The 25,729-nt window shown below is 38.2% G+C and overlaps 1 protein-coding gene across 3 annotated transcripts in view; it reads left to right on the plus strand.

Moving 5' to 3' along the window:
• CDKAL1 (CDKAL1 threonylcarbamoyladenosine tRNA methylthiotransferase) overlaps positions 1-25,729 on the plus strand; it is a 415,738-nt gene that overhangs the window by 228,857 nt on the left and 161,152 nt on the right. The window lies entirely within an intron of this gene.

Here is a 25,729-nt window from a genome sequence, read left to right on the forward strand (position 1 = left end):
AATATAAAACACAGGCGCACAGAGGAGGCTGAGTGCATTGCTAAACTCATTGTGAATGTTTAAATTTGGGAATTTCATAAATTAATAAAACTGCTTTTCCAGAAAACTGCAGCTGTATGTGGTGCAAATTTGTGACCGCAATGCTGGGATGTGCTTTGCTGACTCACTTGCTAGTGCGGTTGTCTCAGTGTGTGTTGGTTGAAGCTGTACCTTGGGCAGCCTGCAAAACATTTGCTGTGCTTTTAGTGTTATATGGTCTCTAGCGTTTTTCAAAATTGAGTCATTTAATTGCACACTGTTTTAAGCCCCAACTTAAAATCTTGGGCAGAGCTTTGTCTTCCCTGCTTTATCATTGTAGCTCTTTGAAGAGACTGGGGAGCAACGCTGTACTGGCTTGCAAAGAAGCAATTCAGAGAAAATGGAAGGTTATGTATATGTCTTCTCTACAGCTGACAGGCAAGTGTCTGTTGTGTGCCCATGCACGTGCAAGATTAGGAACACGCTCTGTATTAAGGCTGTTGTACAATTTTGTTATATCTTAAATAAGAGTATTGTGAAGTTCGCCTTCACATTCCTTTCTGATTCATTTAGCTGAAGAGCAGAAGAAAAGCATGTGGCTCTGCCTATGGTTTCTCTACCACTGTTTACTGTGTCTTATGTCGTGTAATCCGTCAGCCAACTTTAATTTCACAAGCTATTCATTGTATTTAAACAGTGCATTTCTTATATTAAATATTTATGGAAGTCTTTGGGAAGAATACATTAAAATGGCAGATGGAGGTCGTTTCAAGCATTTTCTTGATTGAAGGCTGGGGACCCCTGTGAATTCAAAGTCTGCTTTCAAGGAAAGTTCACAATGTCTGATTATAACCCGGGCAGGCAAGAATTCCACCAATTCCCTGCACTGTTATTTCAAAAAGCAATGGCTGCCTACAATCTTCATGCTTCAGCACCTTTCATTCTGAAATCATTTGCAAGTGCACTGAAGAATGGTGAACAAAAGCATTTACAGTTGTATTGCTTATTAATAATTCAACAGACCTGTGACTTTTGCACATTAAGATTACTTTACTCATTGGTTTTTAACTACTAAAGCTAAGTGGGAAATCTGGCTTTTGATGACAGACCGGTTGAGACGTGTATGTTCAGACCCACACCAGTAACCTGAGATTTTTGCTATCCAGGTGTGAAGGGAGCCACGCAGAGGGATGCTGAGATGTCAGGCAGGCAGATGTCCCAGGTCCTCAAAGAGGGCAGATACTGGTGGCGACTGCCTCACCTCGGCGAGCTGACCTTACTCCTTTACATTGCTTTTTCTCCAAAAGATGCCATGAGCATCTCTGCTGATGTGCAAACACTGATTTGCAAACATGTTTCATTTAATACTTGTGAATTTCACTAGTTAATCAAGTACAGTAGCTGGTGATTTTAATTCATATGACTTGATGTCAAAATCACATTTGTATATATTTTTCCTTGATTTTTTACTGCCTGTGATCATGAACTACTTTCAGTGATGACTGCAAAACCACAACCAAGTTTCTTGCTAGAAGCTTGTACTGGAGTAGCCCCTTTTCCTTTACTCTTATAGTACCGTTTTCAATAACTACATACGTGAGAAAATAAATCTAAAATTATTTATTTTTTAGAACTAAAAATGTAGCATAAGGAATGCAGTCTTTTACACATGCTCGATTTCATATGACTAAAGGCATATTTTGCATTGTCTTTTTTTGATCACAACTTTATGTTTTCAAAAAATATTTGAACTGTTAAAATAGTAGACATTTAGGAAAGCATGCAGCAAGATAGCATTTGATGACCAATTTTTTGATGTTTTTGTTATGTTCCTTAATTCATAAGCACATGCAAATGTGATATGAAATTGATGGTATCTGAAATAATAAGATGGAAGAGAAATAACAGAAGTACCTAGTACACCGAGACACAGATAAAGTCCATTAGGATATATTCATCACATTTAAAAAGCAAATAAAAAACCAGCTTCATTAGAGAAAGTATTGTTTTAATCAAGCTACTTGACAATAGCATACCATTTAGTAAAGTTTTTTTGGGAAAAATTTTATAAGTAATGTATTACCATCTAGAGGAACCTACCTTTTAATTTTGTTCTTTGCTAAAATAATTCTCCTGTTTTCCCATTGCAAAGTATATTTATTTTTATCATTTGTATTTTTGATATTTTACACTTAAACTATGTTTATGCTTTTGCTATTTGTAAATTCTGAAAAGCTCAAGTATGAAAAAATGTCACTAAGCATTGCCTTATAAAAAATGCATACAAGGTATAGTAGTTATTTATTACATATCAGGAGTATTGTAGCCATCACTTCATGGGTAGACAAAAAGATAAAGTTATTTCTGCAGAGAATCTGTTCTTACAGCAAAGAGCATGCAACTTGAGGAAAAGTAACTATACCCAAAGTACTTCAAAATGCATGCAAATGATTCAGCTCTTCTGGGGTTTATGTAGACAAATTAGATATTCTTATTACTTCTACAACTATACATTTTAAAAAATTATTCTGTCATTCTTTGTTCATGTGAATTATCACAACAGATACTCTGTGCAGGTTGGGTGTCTTAGGTGTGTCTCTTGACCTTAACTAGTAGTGGTGCCAAAGAGGACGTGCTCATGATGGAAGCAGTTATTTGTAATAAAGCAGTTTTTGAGTCAGTTATAGTCCCTCAGAAGTTATTACATCTTAAGATTTTCATCAGGGCACAAATACAGACTTGACAGAGAATGGACTGAGAGCAGCCCTGAGGAGAAGGACTTGGGGTGTTGGTTGATGAGAAGCTCAACATGACCCAGGAACGTGCACTTGCGGCCTAGAAGGGCAACAATATCCTGGGCTGCATCGAAAGAAGTGTGGCCAGCGGGTCAAGGAAGGTGATTCTGCCCCTCATAAGGCCCCTAACATAAGGAGTACATGGACCTGTTGGAGCGAGTCCAGAGGAGGCCACACAGGTGATCAGAGGGCTGGAGCACCTCTTCTGTGGTGACAGGCTGAGAGAGTTGGGGTTGTTCAGCCTGGAGAAGAGAAGGCTCCAGGGAGACCTTACAGTAGCCTTCCAGTACCTAAAGGGGACCTACACAAAAGCTGGAGAGGGACTTTTGACAACGAGATGTAGTGACAGGGCAAGGGCTTCAAACTGAAAGGGGGAAGATTTAGATTAGATGTAAGGAAGAAACTCTTCACCATGAGGGTGGTGAGGCACTGAATAGGCTGTCCAGAAAAATTGTGGATGGTCCATCTCTACAAGTGTTCAAGGCCAGGTTGGATGGGGCTTTGAGCAGCCTGGACTAGTGTGTCCCTGCACATGGCAATGGGGTTGGACTAGATTATCTTCCAACCCAAACCATTCTATGATCCTATGATTTGATTCAAATGTGGAAATCTTATACATTTCTCTGAAAATTTAAAGTATATACTAGATTTACGGATTTGCCTATCAACCGTGTTTTCAGTTGTATGAATGTAGATTGGTTTGTTTGTTTTGGTTTTTTTTGTTTGTTGGTTTGTTTGGTTTGGTTTTTTTTTAACTGAAGGACTTGTGGCTTTTGCTTTGAATTTCTTTGAAATGACTATTGGGTGTTTTGAAACTTCCTGAACACGTAGATAATAAAGTTAGGTCTGAATTCAAACTTAAGAAAATAATTTCCATACAAAGTTGAGGGAGAAATTCCTCATGCATGAAATTTAAACTGTAATTCTAGCATTGTTTGGCTATGCTGCTATAATATATTCACTGTGAAAAACTAGAAGCTGTGTAAATAAGTGAGTGGCAGTTGCCCCAGGCAGAAACTTTTACTGATGCAATGAGATAAAAGTAATTAAGAAACGTGTAGACTGATGGGTAATTAAATCCATGGGAAGCATTTTGTAACTAATTACTATGTTCTAATCACAGATTGCTTTCTATTTGTCAAGGTAACTGTATATAATTACACCATTCCCATTGTCTTTCATCTAAAATCATCCTAGTTGGATGAGTATTTTTTAAGCAAGGCCAGACCTCTTCTTTTTTGGCAGTTGTTTTTCCTTGGGATAAAACAAAGTGGTGGTCATCTGATAGCCTGAATCCAGGTGGCACAGCTGTCTGCGCTGACCACTATTGCTGTCTGCCATGCTTGCATCATGTCATGCTCCGTGACACATCATTCTCAGTGATTTTGCATGTTTGTATTCTGTTCAGATGCCTAATGACATTCAGATACGTGTCACTAGACTGAATTCAAAGACCAACATTTATGCATCTTAATGGCATGTCTGTGTATGCCTCAGCTTTTCAAGTGCAAATATTTTAATACTTGAAATATAAAGATTTCCTTCTGTTAGGAAGAGTGATATAGTTTGGATAAGGCTTTGTTAGTATGTGCTCAGATAGAGCTCTCTCAATTTGACTTTCTCCTAATGCGACACTCCAGTCTGGCTTTAAGTTGGTTTATATTTTCAGCTTGACAAGGTGTCTGAGGAAAATCTCACGCTATGTCTATACTTGTTTTTGTCTTAGAATACATGATTCCCCAGCATGTCTTATCTAAGCCCAGATTTTCCTTGAATCAAGACAAAAGCATTGAATAGCAAGCATATGAAAATTGTAGTCATCTTATTCAGTACACTATCTTTTATTATAAAATCATGGATTCATCTGTAGTCAGTTAGCTTGGCACTTTATCCTTCCTCATTTACACCTTAACAAATGACTGAAGTAGGTAGCGATACACATCGCTCTGTCGTGCCAGTGAACCGTCATGAACATACAGTAAGTTTGTTCTGCTTTTCTCCAGCGGTGGTCAGTACCAGATGCTTTGGGAACAGTGAAGGAAGTGAGGCAGCTCAAGATGAGGCTTAGCTTAAGCCCTGCACAGCCTCCCCGCTTCTAAGGCCCTCCCGTGCCAGAGGTTGCAGCCTGAAGATCATGTTTAATAGCCTCCTCTTCCGTAAATTTGCGTATAGACTCATATAGTTCCAATCTCTGCAGCAGCCTGTAACAGTGAGTTTCAGTTTCTGTAACCAATAATCACATACCGTGTGAAAACTTTTCTTTTTACTTAAAGGCTACTGCCTGAGAGACTCGCTGGTTGCATTTTGGTTTGGATTCCTGGATAGTGAAAATAAGTGCATAGTCGTTTTCCTGATCATCTTTTCCACAAGTTCATGGTTTTGTAGCTCTTTGTTGAATTCTTCTTCACCTCTGTCCTCCTCAAACTGGTTTGTGGATTATTTGGTCCGTTTTCTTGTGCCAGCTTTATTACAGTCTTCTTCATGATAATTTTTATGAAAAAAATGTCATGATAGAATTCAGAAGTTTGGAATATCAAGGATGTGTGAAGAGGCATAGCATTGGCTTCCTCCTTAGTTCTGTATTCTTTCTTTATTCAGTGTTAACATTCTGCCAACTTTTTTGATTGGTGCTAATTAGTCAGATAATGCTTTCAAAAAATCTCTAGAGAAAAATTTATCTCCCTTATCCAGGCTGTGGTACATCATTTTGAGCTTTTCAGGGCTTGCTTTTTTGTTTTTCCTTTTGTTTTCCTTTTATTTATTTTTCTTAAATGGTGTGATATTTTGTGATTATCTTATTGGGATTATCTTATTTGTGATTATCTTATTATAGGTTTTCATTGGCTGTATTATTGTCCCCTCTTAATTCAGTATAGTTTCTTCAAGTTGTTACAGTGAATTTAGTTTTGACTTCCTATGGATAATTTCATGTCATCACCAATTTATTCCTATCAATGGCCTCCTCTCTGTAGCAAGGCAATTCACAAGAGGCATCAGCCCCTCTATCCTATGAGACATTACTTTCTCTAAAAGTTATTGATGAGAAGGACATTTGAGAACTGTTTGGAAAACCATATGCACTGTTTTGTATGTATGTTGACTGAATTTTGAAAAAAAGTATAGTAAACTGTGTGTATTCACATAGGCCTAAGGAGATGTAATTAACATTGACAAAAATACCAGTCGTCGTAAATGCCGCAGGGAGTTTCGTTAAGAATGTGGATATAATGGTACCAGAATGAAGTCTAAGACTCACCTGCATATAGCATGCAATTTTGGGCTCAAAGGTATTTAATCTCTTATGTTTTAAATTCTTCATAGTATCTTTAATTCTTAATTTTAAATACTTAGTTTAAATACTTAATAGTTGCATTCTTTATGCAGAATGTTTTTACAGCTTATCAATTATTAAAACAAACTATGCTAAAACTCGATAGGTCTTGTACTCTTACATCAGAAATTGAGAAGTTAAATATCATTCACGTCCTTTGTCATAGTGCAGGGCCGATTTGATTTTTGCCATCTAGGTTTGAACTTGTAATGGTAGCTATGACAGAACTTTTCCTAGATCCTTTTTATCAACTTTGTATGTATAATGAAAAACACTTTGCAGCACTTGTGACAACTGAAATTTTGGAGTAAGTGGAACACAGTCGCTGCTTCTGTTGTTGGACAGCTAGTGACCTGGTCTAAAACAATTTGAGGTTGATTTAACAGGAAAGAAGCCTTAAAATGAACAGGCAAAATGTGAAGTTTTGCTTTCAAAGCTCAGAGAAGCTAGCAGTGGGCTCAAGGAGGCAGCTTCTGTCTTGGCACTTTGTGCTGGCTCCTATACTGCCCTCTCCCCTAACACGATGAGCTATATGGCTGCTTTGTGAACATCTGGAGACCTACTCTGGGTTAGAAGTAGCCTTACCAGCATGGGTAGAGGCTGTTTCTGGTCAGTGTTAATGAGCTTCTTTATCATTTTTGTTGCTGAATGAAAGGGAAGAAAAATGGGTGGCTGGAGGAAAGTTGTGACTATTTAAAGATGCCATCCTCTTTTGGTTTGTTTTTGTCATTGTTTTTCTTTTTCTCTGCATACATCTTCTGGTTCTTTCTAAGGGTGGTCATCTGCTGCAGTTTACATCGGTCAGTGTCAGGGCTGTCCATCCACTGCCACATGCTCATCCTTCCACCTACCTTCTCTGATTCCATTGCTTATTGAGCAGCCTAACAGAAGGCCACTTTGGGATGAGATTTTTCAACAGAAAATTAATAATTAAGAAAGGAAAACCAAACAACAACAAGCTTCTTAGCTTGCTGTTTGTTTTTGTGCAGATGTAAGTTAGGAGAGAAAAACATGCAGCAGATAGGAGAGTGTGACCATTATAGATCCAGCACAGATTCTCTTAAGCTTCTTGTAGGACAAGACCCTTAGAAGCAAAATAAGGGCTTGGACGAAGCAGAACATACTTGGCAATGCAAGCAGATTTGATTGTCAGGTGCTGTCTGCAAAGGGGTCTTGGTGGTCGATGAAGGGGTGTCTACCAAGACCTGCCTTTAGGCTGAAGCAGTACTGAAATTTGTGTGTCATAATTTCAGTCTATAAAGGTAGCTTAGAAGGAAGAGGTGAAGGAGAAATCTCTCAAGAAATAACTACTCCAGACAGATGTGTCTGTTGAGAGCTATCAGGTTTATGCTTTTCATTTCCAATATCCAAACTGGTGACTTAAGAGCAGGATTTTTAGAAAAGATGCATTGGGTTGATGTTTACAGAGTACCTGGCACTGTGTAGATTCATATTGATTCCTACCATCCAAGAACTGATTATCTACTGAATTTAGGTACATAAACAGAAACCAGGTGAAGTGCACTCGTTTAAAAATACTTTATTTTCTCATTCTAAAATGCATTCATTATTAGAAATAAAAACCATATCTCCAATGGATGACATAGCCATGGAGTATTTGCAGTTTAGAAGAGAGCTAATTAAGTGCTCCTCGTAGCATAAGATGGATGTTATTTATTTACTGAGATCATTCAGGCATCAATAAGTATTGTTAATGTTAGAGTGTGATGTGACTCTTTCTAAAGAACCATTTTTAGAGAAATTAAGTATGACCACACTACAGGCACAGCTCAGGTTGTAACTCATGTAAGCATCCACAATGTAGCTTGAAATAAGACACTTTATTAGTAGTACTGTAACTTCAGGTTACCAGAATATTTGTTGAGGTTCTCTAGCAGGTTTCTGCTGAGTTCTGTGCCTTTCATGTTCCCCTATAAAGAAGTGCCTAGGACAGCTGCTTCAAGCCAGTTCATGTGGACTTGCCCAAGCTGAAGCAGTAATGCACTATGTATGCATTCGTTTGTATTATTTTTTCAAACTAAGACTTTGCTTAGAACTTGACAGGCAGGACAGTGATGATATATAAGCCATCAAAAATCTTTTAGGTTTTTAGTCACCTCTAAATTGGATTGTATTCAAGTTACTACTGGGTCTGAGATGAAACACATTATTGACATTACATGGAGTCATCCAGTTCCTCATGTTTCATAAATCTGATTGCAAGAAATTAATCCAGTTGTTACAGCTATAGTGAAGTTGTTTATATTTTCTCCCACTGATTCAAACAACACTAATTTCCTCATCCTGACTCTTGTGAAATTATGTAGAAATAACAGATCTTTAATACATGTTACAAAATTGGAACACACGTTTTAAATTATGACATTGGAATGCTTTGGATTAGAAATCAGTGAGCAACCTTTCCTCTCCTGAAGATCTGATTCTTAAGTAAAATACTGTTTTCCTATGGAATAGAGAGGCAGGGATTAAAATTTTGAGATGGATTCTACAAGCTCCACATAATGTCAGTAGTGTTCTTTTATGTGTAGAAATGGTTTCAACCATTCTTTCAGTGTATTTTTTTTCTGGATAGTCAAGCTTAGTCCTTATAATTGATGTAAAATTACTGTTCCGTAGTAAGATTTCTCTGGAAACTTTGTACTTCATTTTATTTTTACAATACCTGTCTCTTGAAATGCCAATGCAATTGTATTTGTTAGAATATGTCTTTATTAGGAAATACAACTTTTGAAGAAAAACATGTATCATTTTGCTTCTCTGTGCAGTTTGAGGTGGGCCAGATAACAAGATGCCTGCATTAGTTCTTTTACTGACAGATCTTTAGGTGGTCCTGTGTGTTCCCGTTCTTCCTATAAAACAATTTGAACTTCAAAACATTCTTTACTGGCAGCCTGCACCTTGGCTAATTGGTGCTGAGGATGTCACCAGTCAGGTCTGAGCGACCTCCCACTGCTGGTTTTCCAAGTTACAAATGAGAATTAGCTGCTGCCAACCAGCTAAATCACTTCAGCCAATACTGAGGACAATGGACACTGAAAGGCACCAAGGCTGTGAAGTCAGTCAGTGGTTTATAGACACTGAAGCATTTCTGAGGGTCTCTTAAGCTGAGCCACATGGTGCTCTGCTAGGAAGTTGATTGATGGTTTTACAAAGAAAAAAATGTTTATGAAAGAATGCTTTTCTTACAGATTATCCTGCATTAATATATATCTGATGTGCCTGGCAGTGTTTCAGCAACTGGATGTCTGCCAGGACTTGACACTCCTACAAGACACAATACAGTTCGTGTCTAGCAGCACAGAACTTTTTGTTTTATGATCCTGTTTTTAATGAGGTAGACACTTTCATATGAATTCTTCTTCTCTATATCAATAACACTTTTACATTGGGATCACTACATGTTAAACTGTTTATCTGTGCTAAAGTGGAATCAATTTTTGCAAGTCTTTGCTTCTTATCCAGAATTTCAGTCTATCATATAATTCTGTATTGGAAGCTCTGTGTAGAGCAGAAGAATCATTTCAGACTCCCTGCAAAATGTGCTAACCCAGTTCCCTGTTCATATATCCCCAAAATGAGCGCAGAGGTGTTTAAATACCTTTGTAACATAAAGATCAGTGCTCTGGAGTATCAGTGGAAGCTGGGAGCCTGAATCCATTTGTAGATCCGTCTGTAACCATTTCAAAGTGCATGAGAGAAGTTTGATATATAATGTCCTTATTGGACTTATTTACAAGTGAATTTCATGCGTTCTTTTGTGTAACTTCTGCTGTTAATTTTGTGTATTTTGTGTGCCATTCTACAGAGGAAAAAAAGACATTAATATGCAGTGGGAAGAATTATTAAATCCTTCCTCTCAGTCTGGGAGAGCAGCAAAACTGAGTCATTCTCAAACTGTGGCACAGAAATCTCTCAGTCTATGTTTCCCTTATGTTAAATCTATAATTAAGGTCTGGAACAAATAAATTATTTTACTTTGAACTTTCACTGACATCCAGCCTGCCTAACGTCACTAGTGAATGATTTTTTAAAGCAAAAAAGTCTTCATATGATTCAAAATGATTGAAAATATATGTGTGATTTCTTTTATGAGGGAGGCTTTAACAAACCATCATTGAAGCTGAATTATTTCTCATTACTAGCAGAGGGTGGTTCATTTAAATTGGGTTTAAGGTCACTGACAGGGCAGGTTGAAGGGGAGGAAAGAGAGGAGATAAGCATTGTGGTTAAATGTGTTGGAACAGACCTGCAAAATAAAATGGAGACTGTCAGATACTCTCAATATTTGTTCTCTCATGCATAGAAACATACACACAGAGAATATTCAGGGAAACTATTGCTTCAGTGGCTTGCATTCAACCATATGGTATGATGAATTGCTTGGAGCCCTAGTGATAAAGAATATTAACAACCTGAAGACAGAGAATCATTTAACTGTCCCATACTATTGATTATTGTTGCATACTATTCTTTAGGTATAAGCAGAAGTAGACTAAAGTAGTCAGACAAGTAATTGTAATTACACGTTACAAATTCTTGTGAGTCTGTACTTTTACCTATGCAATGTTTGTGGTATTTATTTGGAGACCATCTCTTTTGTAATGTACTAGAAGCCTGCTTTCTTAAAGTTTGGTGCCCTGTAATGCTGATATTCTTCTCCACCAGTACAAACCCCACTGCCTTCCTCGTGGAGCCTGTGTTAACTCTGCCCTGGAGGGGTTGTAGCTAATCTGGCCTGGTGGCTGCAGCCAGATAACCTGGGGAGTCACAGAGTCCTGCCTGCCTTCCCCTAAGTGGCCCTAAGTTTGGGCCATGCTTCCCCAGTTACTAGTGTTCGCGAAACTGATGGGAACTTACTATTGTTGAGATTTCTAGTTTTCTGTCACATTGGATGGAAATTGGCCAATGAGTTCAAAAGTTACTGGGATAGAGTGATACATGCACACCATGATCATGCAGGCCTGGTTTTCTTACATATCCTGTTAAGAGATGTATTTCTTAAATACAAATTCAAGGAATCTGAGTCCACAGTGGAGACCTGAATAGCAGGATTCAGTTAACAGAATTGGGACCTAGTAACTCAATTCTTAGTAAATGTAGAACATAAATTGTTTCAAAAAATAGAAGCTTTAACTTGTCCATTCTTCTGTATTCATACAAATCAATGTGTAAGTAAGAATCGCACAAAAACCCTTGTTGGACTAGTAACTCTAAACCTAAATAAATGAGGGCAAAACTTCACTGTAATTGCAAGGTGACTTGATATTTTGCTCAACTAGAGGAAAGGAATGTATTTATTTTGAAACTTCTTTTAAGAGGTTTCAGTTTATTTTTCTGGACCAATCTGTAGTTAATACTTTGTGGTGTTATTTAACACAGTCAGTTTTGCTTGTTTCTGATTTCTGTTTGCATTCATGTGTTCTTGCTCATTCTTAAAAAACTTCGTTCCCATGGCTGAGCTGAGATACTGCACATACATATGTAGAGGTTCTCTGTAGGTTTCAGAGAAGTGTTTTCATGTGGTGCATAATTTTTGGTACTATACTTACATCTTTCACTGCAGTCTGTGATGCTTATTTTGAATTTACGGCATCCTTTTAGTTTTACTTTGAGGCAAAATATTGAAATAGACCATTGCTTTCTCTGTTTCAGTGGAGGGTAGAGATAGGAGAGAGGAAGTACTAGAAATGAATCTTTGTGAAAAAATTGTAAACTCAGAAAGCTACTTTGTTCCCATCCTTATTAACCAAGTGTTTCCCTTCCTAGGGTAAAAAAAAAAAAAAAAAAGTATTTAACGTTCTAAGTTGCAGCCAAATGGTTGTTATTGTTGTGTAGGGACAAAAAGATGTGTTATGTGATGACTGAAGAGTCACTGCAAGCCTTTATTAGATTATTTAGAAATCACAGCACATGACCCAGGGCTAAAGCTCATGTTGTTAAAAACAAATTATTGGCTGTGTAGGAAATGAAATTTCTCCTATTTCTAAAACAGGGGCAGAACAGACCTTTCACTAAGTTTCTTCTTGTTTGTAGCATTGCTGAAGCTTGTTTCTGTATGTAGAAATGACAAATGGCATATGTATACATAGCATCTTTTCTCTGCGACAGTGCGGAGTAGTTGATAATATACATTTTTGGGCTTTTAGTCATACTTTGGGTTAGATATTTGATGACTTTGTAGTGCATTGCATTTGTTTTATTTCTTTATCCAACTTAGTGAAATGCATTTTGGCACGTTTAGTAAAACTGCTCTGCAATATATCCCATCTATCATTATCAGAAAATACAAACGTATGCAAAAAAGTACTCCTTTAGCTGTTGGATCATATTTATTTCAGAAAAATGAGGAGCATTTTTGAATAACGTTTGTGTTTGATTTGTGATTCCTCTATAAACTTTAGGTTGGAATTCATCTTCAGGGCCTATAGGATCCTGAAAGAAAATAATACTTTAAGTTCCTCTAAAGATAATTTATTTGTGGAACTTTGAAGCTATGTATCAGTCATAGACTTCTATGGCTTGATTGCAATGCTACTATTAAGTGGATTAGTCATGGATATGATGTGCTAATATTATGGTAAGTGTTGAAAGGCTGAATATTTAAATTTTAATACAGCTTCTTAAGCATGCCTTTGCTTTTAAGAAGCTGCATTAAAATAGTAGTGACAACAAAAGAAAAACCTCCCTTAGTACTTCTGACTCTTTGGCCTGGAAACTTATTTGCAATGAATTGCTTTCCTCATATCACTGCCAGTTGCAGCTTCTATAATCAAACTGAGCAAAATCATATCATATAAATAGCAGTTAGCAGTAAGAGGATTCCCAAGATTTTCATGCTCATTCAGAAAAAACATACCTGACTGCTGTGTTGTTCAAAGGATTTTGCTTTTTATGCTTGACTTGTGAAGATTTTATGTAAATCTGACTGAACCGCTGCTGCCTGGAAGAATTTTTCTCCAAACTGATTTTCCGGTGCCCCTTGGAACATCTGGTGAGCAGAGGTGATGGGCAAGAGCACCAGCCCGGAGAAGTGGCCCCCAAAGCGCTGTGGTGTTCGTGTGTCCCTGCCCCAGGGACATGTTCCTGGAGCACCTGTGCACATGCTGCACTCAGGCTTCAGAGCCCAACCTTCCCTCCCTGCACCGGGCCTTTCTAAAATCAAATACACACTCTATCCTTAATCACCTGTGAACTGGAGCTTTGACATGCCCATCATGGGTTGGATGAGTCTACTAAAACTGAACTCTTTGTGAAATGATGAAAAGTACTGGAAAAGCCATTTTGAGAAACAAAAGATGTATTAACAACAGTATTCCTCAACCATTAAAACTGCTGTGCAGAGAAGTAGTATTTGATACACAAATGCCTGTTTTGAAGGGAAATGTGATCACCTAGTGTTAGGGATAAATCATTAAAGAAGTCTTTAAGGCAAGTGTATTATTTTTTATCATGACTTCCCTAATGAGGCTTTCTAGCAGTTAATTCATCTGAGCAGCTGTTGTAAGATTTGTGAAGTTCAATGTCTTTCTAATTCTTTTCCTGAAGTTACAGTACGGATTTTTGTCTTTCAGAGCTAAATATAGGATGTATAGATCTTGCTAATAGGCATAAGGAACATATTAGAGAAAATTTTAAATGAAGACAAAGGGAAACTTTTATAGCATTTATAGACGTCTAGCAAGTGTTTAAATAAAAACTGTTTAACAAATAAGGATAATATTACATTATCTCAATTTATTTTTTTTCCCAGTGTCATCTGCTCAATGTGGTTTTTTTGTAAATACATTTAATAATAAACTGTTTTCTGAGTGAACAGGCTCTTGTTTGAATTCTAGTCTTGAAAAGACTCAGTAATTGCACTTCGGATAGTCTTTTGATAAAGATTCGTGAATAGAAGTTCATCTTTCTTAATTGTGATTTAGTTTGTGTTCCTATATTGATATATAGTAAGTTCATCTAAAGGTAAATTAATGTTTAGAATGAGACCTTAATAGTTATTAATCTGTATGAGAAAAATACATTAATATCCTTCAGAACCCTTGAATGATTTCACTTTGACCTCCCTGTGGATGTCTCCAGCAGATTTTAATTGCATTCTGATTATGATATATTTTGGTGGCATGTCACCGAATACTTTAAATAAATGTGTAGAGTAAGGTGATTACACACCTAAGAGGCTCTGTGTTCTCAGTGAGAATTCAGCAGATAAACAATTACATGATTTAGAATTACGGAAGCCACATTACTAGTGCTATACAAGCATTCTCCGTTTTGATCAAGTTGACCCATTTAGAGTTGCAGAGAAAATACCATCCATTTGGGAAAATATTTTAAGTAATACTGAACATTTGACAGAAATCTGTATATTATGATGTTATTTCTATGAGTAGACTATGTAATTTTAATGTATATTTTCCTGATTATCGTTTCTCATTTAACAAAAAAAAGAAAAAACACCCAAGAGGCAGCACCTCTATTTTTGAAGTTACTTATTGACTTGCTACTGAACTGTTTAGCTTACAGTCAGGTACAGCAACAAGTTGACACACTTGCAGATACCAGCCATATTATTCTTAATGAATGAGTGGTGTTACGTGTGCTGTTGTGAGGAGATAACTTTAGATAAGGATTATCGTCCTTGGAAACTGTATTTGCACATTAACCCTCTGTATCGCTGGCCAGCGGGATTGGAGTCCCCTAAGTGCATTCCATGTTCGACCGATCGCCTTGCCCTTGCACATGCTGAGTGTTTTCCCTACTTTATTTTGCTCTATGGTATAGCAGTTGGCCAGATTCTTGAGCTCTTTTCTCGCTTTATACAAAGAATAATTGTAAATAAAATCAGTCTTTTCCTTATAATTCAATACTTTAAGGTAAAATGACTGTGATATCTAGAAGAAATGCTGAAAAAGCAACCCCCTACCCCTTTTTATTAAAGTATTTCTAGATTGCTGTTAGAGGTTAATGTTATATCTTGGCTCATAAGTTAGTGTGAAACAAAGCATTTGACACTTTCATGTTTTTAACTTGTGACAGCACTTTCTTCTTTATTCTGGAGGGGTTTTTTATGATCAGAACCTGTAGAAGTTCTAAAAGATGTCTCCCCAAATCCTGGGGTAGGTAGTAGACCAGAAATTGTTTATTTAGTCCTGTTAGCTTTTCAGTCAAGGACAGACATAAGCTATTAGAATATCTTCTTTCTTTGATTCCATTTTAAAATTGCAACATTTTGCTGTAACAAATTATTTCCAATTAATTTTCAGGTTGTTTTTAAAATTGCCATCTGTAAATACCCAAAATGTGCTTTCTTTCTACTCTCACTAAAAAAAAAAAACGAACTACAGCTGTAGGATTCAGCTCTCAAAAATGCAAGAAATTTGAGCAAGAGAATGCTTTCTGTAGGATGAGTTTCAATGTCAAATATCTAAAAGCTGCTGTTGTAGAAATTGTAAGTTATTCTCTTTCTGAACTCAGATTCAGAGAGTTATTTAGCTTGGCTACAAACGTTTGTCATGACTGAAACTTGGTATGCCATGTTACTTCCCAAGAATTAATCAGTTTCCGTGAAAACATGTTGTTTAAATTAATCTAAAGTCATTAGCACTACAGAGATGGATACTCAATAAAAAGCCTCCATTAATTAGCACTGCATCCTGTAATATGCCTACAGCTCATGACCATTTCCTTGAATTTGTGCAGCGTGTGACCCTTTGCATATGATACTTCACGTACCACAGACCGATAGCCTATGTTTTGGTTTCAAAACAGTGAGCGTATGTTATAATGAGTGGCACGTTTCCCTTTTTTTCCCCAATGAATTCCTAAGTCATAAACAAGATTTCTCATATGCATCATTTTGAATTCAGAGTTTGAAGCAGATTTCTCATTTGTGTTTTCACAATAGGCATAGAAAGAATAAATTTCAGTTCTTCAGCTTTTAAGTTTATGGAAATTTTTGTTTCAGTAGCTAAGGAGTATTTCTGCAGGGTGCTAGACTGACCCTTCTGGTGGAGGGTCGAGTACTCTCTCTGCTGATAGCACAAGAACAACGTGAGCATATCAATGGTTCACAAAGTGTATTTGTGAGGCATAGAGCTGAGAACAATAATTCCACGCTTCAGGGACCTGCGTATCTGTATGCTCTATACAGGACTGCACAGCAACAACTCTAAACTCGTGCTGGTCTGTGTTTTCTGAAATAGCTTTGCTTTGTGTTTAAGTCCATTTTTGCAAAATCCATTACTTGTGGTCACCCAGTCCTTTATGTTTTATTTTCTTGATGTGTGTACCATGGCCTGTCTTGGAATTTGCTCCTTGAATAACGTTCTTGGTTCAGCAAAGAACAAATTAACATCAGCTAATTCTGTCTGTGATCATTAATACAAATAAGACTTTTATTCTGTTAACTTAGGATCATAGAATCACAGAATGCCCTGAGTTGGAAGGACCCACAAGGATCATCGAGTCCAACTCCTATCCCTGCACAGGACAACCCCACAGTTCACACCATGTGTCTGAGGGTGTTGTCCAGTCTCTTCTTGAACACTGTCAGGCTTGGGGCCGTGACACCTCCCTGGGGAGCCTGTTCCAGTGCTCCACCACCCTCTGGGGGAAGAACCTTTTCCTTATGTCCAACCTAAACCTCCCCTGGCACATCTTCCTGCCATTCCCTTGCGTTCTGTCACTGGTTGCCAGAGAAAAGAGATCAGCACCTGTCCCTCCTCCCCTTGTGAGGAAGCTGTAGACCGTGATGAGGTCTCCTCTTAGTCAAGTACATCAAGTATCAGAAAGTGACTATCAGAAAAAGGTATTGAAGCCAGTGAAGGAGTGACAAAGACTTGAAATACCAAAGACTAGAAATGTTAACTGAAAAAACACCACAAAACAAACAAAAAACTCAGCCAATGGCTGAGAGAAACTGAGGACAGGGTAGAACTTGCTTGCATAGCATGAGGCTGCTTTGAGGAAACTGGAGCTGCCATGAGGTCTCCCCTCAGTCTCCTCAAGGCTGAACAAACCCAGTGACTAACTTAGGCGATAGATGTCCACCGTCTCTGAAAAACAAGTTAATTCTTGTAGCATGTCTTTACATGGAGTGACAAATTTCAGTTTTAGGTTTTTTTCAACTGTCCACTGTAACGATTAGGGGATTTTTTTTTTCCTTTGTGCAAGAGCTGACCTGCAGAACAGGCAAATGTGTAGGTAACACACATTCCTGGAAATAGGCAGGTTATAGGCAGGTGGCCAGTAGAAAAAGCAGAGACTTATCTCTTAAAGAACAACTTCCTCATCCCTCAACCTGAGAAATAGGACGAACTAATGAAATTCAACTACCCTTTTTTCCCCTCAAATTTATTTTTTTTTAAATCCTTTCCTCCCCTTTCTCTTCAAACTGGCTACAAAACCCAATTTATCATCATGATGTATGATATCACTAATTCTCCTTGCAAGCAAGATGCATAACGCTGCAGTGTTGGCACTGAGCAAACTTCTGTGGCCCGACTGTCTGAGAGGCCCTTCTGAGTGTCTCTTGTTGTAGCAGAATGCAACTGGACTCCTAAGAAGTTCAGCTCTCATGCTGTTTGCAGCAGCAAGTGACCCATTATATTGTTCCCCTTCCTTCCCCCCCTTCCTCTCCCCTTTGCTAATGCACTATAGCTACAAAACAAATGAGACAGGGCTGCTGGTTTATGCTCTAGCAGGAGGCTATTAGGAACAGAGGGCCCTATAGGGGCAGAATGACCTCTTTTATAAGCAAGGACAAGAGTTTGCTTTGTGGGAGAGAGAAACCTCTTATGCTGTCTTTGGTATTTAATGATCAGTCGCCCTATCTGCTGCACGCTTTTTATTGGGAACTAACTTTTTGTTATTGTATATTAATACTGTAGAAACAAGGAGTAATTTTAACTAAACTTTTACTACTGTCCACAGGCTTTCTTATACATTGTTTCAAAATGCTCGTCATATCAAAATGCTTTGCTTATCAATAACATCACAGAAGTGAGCAAAAGAAAAAATATTGGATAAAAATTGTAAACCTGCTAAATGCTACAGCTGTCACAATTTGTAAATTCCTAGATGGTGAAGTATTTGCTGCAAAAGGAGCAGTTTTGGGTTTGAGACTTTTACACAATTAATTTAGATAAATAAGCAAAGTCAGCAGACCCATGTTCTAAACAGTTTCATTAGTTTTGTCTTTCATATGCATGACTCTTGAAAAAGAAAACTGAATAAATCCATTTGTAGCTTCCACTTTCATAAGCACAGAAGATAAAATGGAAAGCTGCATTAATCCTATGGCTGTTAGATTCTTCTATCAGACTTTAGATCTAAGTATAACGTGGATGGTAGAGTATCCCTACATTGAATTTACCTTGATGTTACTAAAGAGTAGATAGGTGGCTGAGCCAGAACTCTTCAGTGTGTGGTTGTTTTGGTAGAATCTCCAAAGTTACCCTAAAAATTAATGTGAAAACTGGTAGTAGAAGTTTTGTTGTTGGAGAGTAGGGATAGTGTTTGTTTTTTAATTTTGTGCAAACCAGAATGTTTTGTTATTGTAACTTTAATTAAGAAAAGGTTTTATTGGGCAGTCCTTGTGCTTCTTATTTTTTTTTTACTGTGATCCAGCTTTGATTTGACTCTGTAAGTGACATGAAATGACACAAAAAATCTGAATGCACTTTGTGGGAAATAATGTATAAAACATAAAATTTGTAAGATATATTAACACATTTGCATTGAAATAGAATTGAGCTCTTTCTTGAGCTCTTTTGTATTGAAGTTCATTTAAGCTATGCTTACAACATATTATATAAGTGAGGTAGCATGTTTTAATTTTGTAAAGATAAATTAATCTAACCAGCATTCAAAAGCCGCTTCAGAGCTAAGGGGATCCAAGGCATGATTAATTTTTCTGTTTTGTATTTTGCAATAGTTCAAACATTTTTCCATTAGTTTGTAGGCTCAGGAATTTATTGTAAGTACTTGCATCATATCTGTGGTAAATGATCCTTAAATCAAGTTCCTGCTCTGGCTCCATATAGTTTGAGAATTTCATACCATGAATATATAATAACATGTAGTATGTATATAAATACATGAAAGCTTTAATCATTTGTGTGTGCAAAAATTTACTTAAATTAAGCATCTTGACAAAGAGAAAGAAAAAAAGAATTGTTACTAAGTGTAGTAGACAACACTGCCAAACAGAATCTTCCAAAGTGGTATTGTTGAGTGTTCATTCTACTTTTGAAATAATATGTTATCCTACATGGGTGGAATAATTTGAGTCAGTGTAACTTGGTTTATATGTCACTTTGCATTAGTTCCCAAACACATTTGATCTCAAAAATATGTAGATCATAAAAGTGAATGCGTTCATTTCCTAAGAACTCTAATACATGTTTCGTTCTGTGGGTAGCAGAAACCGCAACTGCTTGAAAGATTTGTACTGAACTAAGCACTTGCAAAACATAGCTGTAGGTTTTGGAACTGCAGACTGACATCCAGAAGTGATGGAAATAGTCCTGCAATGGGAGGCAGCCAAGTGTGCTGAGAGGGCCGGCCCATGTCACTGTGAGGCTGTTCTCTCCCATCATTCAGAGGTTGTGACAATCAGGGGAGACTCTTGGTGACTGGAAAAAGGGAAATGTCACACTGCCCGTTGGGAAGGGCAAGAAAGGGCATCTAGGGAATTACAGGACAGCTGAACCTCACTCTCCATGGGGCTAACCCTCCTGAAAGCCACTTCTAGGCACGTGAAGAACAAGAGGGTGATTTGGAACAGCTGGCATAGATTTGCAAATGGCAACTCATACGTCTGATCTGACTGATTTCTCTGAGGGGGTGTCTGGCTTTGTGGTGGACCGGACAGCCGTGGAGTTTTAGTGTTTTGAGGGGGTTGCTTTGGGAAGCCTGGGAGGAGGGTTTGTTGGTTTTTTGCTTTTGTTTTTTGGGGGTTTGGGTGGATTTTTTTTGGGGGGTTATGGTTTTTTACCTTGAATTTAGTTATGTCTTTAGCATAGTCTCCCATATTCTTAGACTGGTGAGATATGGACTGGGTAAGTGGATGGTAGGGTGGCTGAATTAAATGGCTAGACTGCCAGGCTCACAGGGTGGTGATCCATGGTATGAAGTCTAGCTTGCAATTACTAATGGTGTTGCCCAGGGATTGGGCCGGTATTCCATGGCTTATTAACAATGTGGACAGTGAGACAGAGTGCTTTTTGAGCAATATGGGAGATGATACCAAACTGGGGGACTAGTGGACATGCTGGAGGTTAGTGGATAATATTCCAGCCATCTGGAGAAATGGACTGGCAGTAGCTTCATGGAGTTCAACAAAGGCAAGTAAAATGTCCTGAATCCAAGATGAAATAACACCATGCTGCACTATGGGTGTGGAGAGTTGACTGGCTGGAGAGCAACTGTGTGAACTTAAGAGGTTTTTTGGGCAAGCTGGTGGACATGAGTCAGCAGTGAAACCCCTTTGCAATTGCCAGCTGCATCCTGGATGCTTTTAGCAAGAGTGCAGCCTCAGGCACATGGGAGTGACTGGGGCCTTGTATTTGGCAAGTGTGAGAGTTCATGGAGAGTGCTCTGCCTAATTTTGGGTGCCCCACGACAAGGCTGACTGACGTACTGCAGCAATTCAGCAGAGGGCTGCTGAAATGATTAGGAAGATGGAGCACATGGCATATGAGAAATAAGCTTTTGAAGATAAAGCTAGGAGGAGATCTTATTGTTGTCTACAACTGACTAATGGGAGGGTTAGTGAAGACAGAGCTGGACTGTCTTGTAGTTAGACAGAGACAGGATGAGAGGTAATAGCACAAGCTGGAACATAGGAAATTGCAATTAGGTGCAAAGAGAAATATTTTGCCCTAAGGGTGTTCAAACACTGGAACAGATTGCCTGAAGTGGCTGTGGCATTTCTTCCTTGGAGATATTCAAAACACAACCGCACAAGGGCCTGAACAATGTTGTCTGATTGGACCTAATTTCAGCAGGAGATTGGATTAGATGACCTGCAGAGGCCCCTTGCAACCTAAACTATACTGTGATCACATGAAAAGACATTTTCACTGTGTGTACAGAATTGTGCTTACCTTTTGGCTTTCCTGATGATCACATAAAACGGAATTTGTTCAGGCTTTTAAATTAAGTCACTGTGTGTAGCAGGTCTTTCTGTAATACTGATCAAGACTTTGAAGTAATTTATGCTGTTAAAGAGATATTTAAAACCCATTGATTATTACTCTAATAGAGAAAATTCAGATAAATGTTTTTCTGCTCCTCATTCTGAAGTGCACTAATGCTCATGGTCTTTCCTTGCCACTCAACCAGCAATTGCTTCCTCCTGTATTGCGAAGGGTTGGTTACACCAGTCATCCTTTTGCTGGGCTTTCTCTTCTGACAACAGTTTTGGGGATCTAATGCTTTCTCCAAGCTTTGCATTCCAGTAGGTCAGCCAACAATCATGATGCCATTCAGATCTTCAGGAGAGGACAGTTGTTTTTCACTTCCTTAAGACTGTCCAGAAGGGTAAAAAATAGATATTTTGAAAAGAAGAGATATGTTTGGGCATAATAAAGATCCTGTAGAAGGTCAGGTTATGAGACACTTACCTAGAGCCTTATCTCTCCAAGTAAAAATGAGACTGTGATGGGACCAGTTTGTATGAAGTATGTGGTGGGCAGAGGTGCAGTACTGCATTTGTCTGAATGATATATTGCTGAATGATAAGCTGACCCATTCTTTCCAAAGTATAGAAAAAACACTGATCACTTAGATCATAGCCTGGCAGCTTGCCTCTTTCACCAGTTCTTTACCTAGACCTGTATTTTTTCTTCATTCTACTTTTTTCATCATCTGTTTGCCAAATATCCTGCAGTTTGTAACTGTGACAGGTGTGAGTTACTTTTTGAGTCTGGGATAGGATGTCTTTGTACAGGTTTGTTAGTCCATTCTCTTTCTCCTGTAGAAGCTCCCTGTCTATACAGGTCAAATAAAGAATTCTTGGTGTACTGGAACCTAATCCTTCCAAAGCTCCATCGGAACTGGTGAGTTGCTCCCAGTTTGATATACTCTTTGAGGACATCCCTGCAATGGGATCTTTCAGTGGTGGTCCTTGTGGTTGAGCTGTCTGTCTAAGGGGAGGCCTGAACTCTTACATGGTGAAGCAATGCTTGCAGAGTACTTCAGAAGTAGAGGAGGAATTTAATTCTTCCTAATCTCAATGTCTGTTTAAACTTGCATTATATTCAGGTTGATACACTGATATGATATGTGCACAGATGTCTTCATAGTTTCCCAGTTAAGGCACTGATTCAGTGAAGTAATCTGGCACATGCCCTGCATCAAGTATGTAAATAGTGACTGTAAAATACATGCTGAATAAATAAGGGAAAACTCAGATAACTGAAGAGAAAATGAATTTATGTAGGCTAAACTCTTTCTGAACAAAGAGCACATTTAAAGTGAATCTGTTCTTTCCAAGCCTTTCTCTGTCTTTGGCTGTGATTTTTTTTTTTTTAGATTTAATTCTAAGGGTGTGATTAGGAATGCCAGCATCAGATTGATTGTCCTCAAGTCTGCAGGCAGTTTTTGACAGACATTTAAGTCAGACGTCCCCTTGGCAGATGGTCTTTCAGATTTCTGTGGTGCAGTGGGAGAGGTATTTCTGTGGTCTGTACAGCACTGCAGGTTGCCGTAAGAATTCACTGTTGGAGAAGGAGTAGCAAGGAGGTCAGGCAGTTATGGATAAGCATATGTGGGCTACTGAGAAGGTCAGCACTGGGGGTCTCCCAGCGAGGCAGCCTGCAGAGACCTGAGCTGCTGGAGAAACTGCTTCTGTTTGCATTAGCAAATCTCACAAGAAAGAGAAGAAAGGAAGGAAAAGAAAAAAGTAAGGGGATGTTGTGATTAAATTTCATTTGTACAAAGTACAGCAGGTTAATGAATAGGAGAATTTCAGCGGGATTTGTGTATGATATTTTAACATCTTCAGACATTTTCATAGATTGAAGTAAGTTATTTTTTCAGGTGGAGTAGATTTCCATTCAATTTAAAAGCTGTGTGCAGTCACTGAAAACAGTATTTACAATATTGGCATGAAAATAAAGCAAAATTAAAAATGCTAGAATTTTTTTTATTAAAGAAAAGAATCATTTCAAGGGGTCTCTAGAACAGAAATGCATATCTCGTAGAAGTGACAACTGTAGGATTTCTTGAGGGTTTTTTTCTTGTTTTCTTTTCTTTGTATTGAGACATTGGAGAAGGAATAGGCTCAGAACCTTCTTCATTTGCCTGGAACCTTTTCCCAACATTTCTCATTCTCAGTCATCTCCAATTACAGCAGAGCAGGGATCAGAAGCCAGCTGTTGAGGTTATTCTTTTGTGCTGGGTAGTGATGGAAGAGTGAGAAATAAACTATGAGCTGTGACCAAAGGCAGACTTGAAATTACTTGAATATAATGATAATTGGCCTTAATACTGTAACAAATGCTCCAAGTTTGCACATCCAAGCTCTGCAGTTTGGATCAATTTTCTTGTTTACAAAATTGCCTTGCTTTTATTAGCAGCAAAATTATCCAGTGACAGGATGGTAAATGATCTAGTGAGCTTCTCTGCAAAAGAAGGGAAAAAAATACTGTATGTGATTAAACAGTGGATTTAAATAGGTGCCTACAAAGGGCTAGAGTTTGGAGGGAAAGGGAGTTGGGTGAATATAAGAAGCGTTGGTTCACTTTAGTAATACTGTTTGGGAGGTCTGTTGATTTCTCCTCTTACCTGGCAAAAGTTTAGATGAGGATTGTATAAATGTAGGAGTATTTAAATTTATACAGTCCTAAAATTACATTTGGCCCTTTGAAGGCTACCGTGAGGCAGATGTGGCCCCCGGGGAAAATGAGTTTGACACCCCTGGTTTAATTGCTTAAACTGAGGGTGCCAAGGACTAGAAAAACCAGCCTAACAACAGGTGACACCAGACCTCTGTCACACACCATTATGCATGAAGTTGATGTACCCTGCTTGTAGATACCTAGCCCTCATAGCAGCTTTCAGTATTTGAAGATCCATTTTGTCAGCCTGAAACTGGGAAACAAACATTCTCCCAAAATTCAGGTATTCCCTGGCTTCCCCTCCCCCATATTAAGACTACATCCTTGGCTCTCTCAGCATGAACTGTTCACATTGCTTGTTGTTCAACACCCTGATCAGAGAGCAGATTGAGACAGTTATTCCTGTTGTTGCTGATTTACTGTTACACCTGCTTCCTCTTCTTGTGATCTAATTTGAAGTTTCAGCCCATCAGGGGCTAATGGTCCCCACCTATGCAGCTTTGAAAGCTCACTGTTGTTTTCCGCAGCAATGTTATTTCCATTCCTAGCCAGTGATTTTTATTTTTTTTCCCTCAGTGTTCATCTGGTAACTGTAAGGCAGTATTCCATCAGCCATTTTCAACTATTTATAAGGAAAGTTTTAAAATGAGAATTACTCTGTTTTGGTAGAAACTCAGCAAGTAAATTACTCTGTTTTGCAGTTTTCTTATGGCTATTGGAGACTGATATATTTTTTAAAATGCAACATGTATTATTCAGTTCTTTTCTCCGTTTCTCAGAAAAATGCAGGGCAGGCGGCAAACCCTAGATTATGTTTTGTCGTGTGGTACTGCCTGTGGTGAGATGAATTCTGAAAATATTAGCAACTGCAGTGAAATCCAAGGTGCAATTGTATACTGTTAGCAAATTCTGCATACCTGATGGGACGCGGGGGAGCGCAGTTTGAGTGTGACTGCAAAGCCGTGACTGCAGGCTGGATGAGCAAAGAGCAGTGCTTCAGGAATACTTTCCACCAGGCTTCTCAGAAGAACAGAATTATACATCTCTCTCACTAAGTTATTCTTGAAGCAAAACTAAAGAAGTCATAAGTTTCTTCGTTTACCTTTAATTTTTAAACATTTCTTAGTTCTAAATAATAAGTTACCTTGAAAACCTTTCTGAACAAACAGAAATAACTTTGATGCTCAGGACAGCCTGCTCTCTGCCTTTATTGTTAGAGTGTGAGTTTGGCAGTCTTGAGTTCACATTTCTGTAAACCTTCGCTTTTTCTACTTTTATTACTTTTCATACAGTTAAAGTCTGTGTACATGTTTTCCTCACCTGAAATATATATTTGTTATATAAACTTTTTCATTCTGTGATACATTCTCTGCTATTCCAAAGAGTGTTTTGATGACTTATGTGCCTTCTAGTGTTTGGATGTTTTCTTTACTGGTTCATCACCAGTATTAGAAATTTAGCTCTTCACCGAGTTAATGGTATCTTATCTCACTGGGAATCAGAGGAGTCTTCCTCCCAGCCACTCTCTTTTCTGTGGCCTCTTTCTTGCTTTGGGGTGATGAGGAGGGGGAGATGGGTGCATTGCAAAAGGATGAAAGCTGGGCAGACTGATGGAAGTGGCTGCGTGAAACCTCATTGCTTTCAACTGTTATTAAAGGGTGGTGCAATCTTTCCCCTCTTTGAGCAGGAGGATGTTACTACCAAATATCAGTGTTCAAGGT

The sequence above is a fragment of the Streptopelia decaocto genome (genome assembly GCF_964273445.1).
Source record: "Streptopelia decaocto genome assembly, chromosome: 2".
Lineage (NCBI taxonomy): Eukaryota > Metazoa > Chordata > Aves > Columbiformes > Columbidae > Streptopelia > Streptopelia decaocto.